This window comes from Schistocerca americana, chromosome 1, assembly GCF_021461395.2.
Source record: "Schistocerca americana isolate TAMUIC-IGC-003095 chromosome 1, iqSchAmer2.1, whole genome shotgun sequence".
Classification (NCBI taxonomy): Eukaryota; Metazoa; Arthropoda; class Insecta; order Orthoptera; family Acrididae; genus Schistocerca; species Schistocerca americana.
The window spans coordinates 1,039,619,101-1,039,619,759 of record NC_060119.1 but is presented as its reverse complement, the minus strand read 5'-3'; the positions used below and the strand labels follow the sequence as shown (position 1 = coordinate 1,039,619,759).

Below are 659 nucleotides of genomic sequence, written 5' to 3'. Positions count from 1 at the left end.
GTCCCAGTGAAATATCTCTAACGTTTGTGAAAACTATCCCAGGTCTCTTAGTCGTCTGTGGTGCGACGATATTAACATTCAAGTGTAGAAAATTCATTTGCAGCGCCTGACATACTTCCGTGTGTGCTACTCCCAGCAGGTTTCTCTGTACAGAGCTCCACACACATTGGTTGCAAACCTCAAGGTGATGTAATTCCAGTATAGTAATCCTATAGCGACTGCATCAAATACACACCTTTCTTGATATAGGTCCGAGTTATTCTTTAAATAACATCGATTTTTGCTGTCGTGTATAGGCCTTGAACGGGCAACGGCCTTGCCGCAGTGGATACAACGGTTCCCGTCAGATCACCGAAGTTAAGCGCCGTCGGGCGTGGCCGGCACTTGGCTGGGTGACCATCCGGGCCGCCATGGGCTGTTGCCATTTTTCGGGGTGCACTCAGCGTCGTGATGCCAACTGAGGAGCTACTCGACCGAATAGTAGCGGCTCCGGCCAAGGAAAACCATCGTAACGACCGGGAGAGCGGTGTGCTGACCACACGCCCCTCCTATCCACATCCTCATCTGAGGATGACACGGCGGTCGGATAGTCCCGATGGGCCACTTGTGGCCTGCTGACGGAGTGCTTTTGCTTGCTTGTATAGGCCTTGAAGCAAATT

The 659-nt window shown here is 51.4% G+C and overlaps 1 pseudogene; it reads left to right on the top strand.

Moving 5' to 3' along the window:
* The first annotated feature begins 306 nt into the window (after positions 1–306).
* LOC124555156 lies at positions 307–424 on the top strand (annotated as a pseudogene).
* The last annotated feature ends 235 nt before the right edge of the window (positions 425–659 follow it).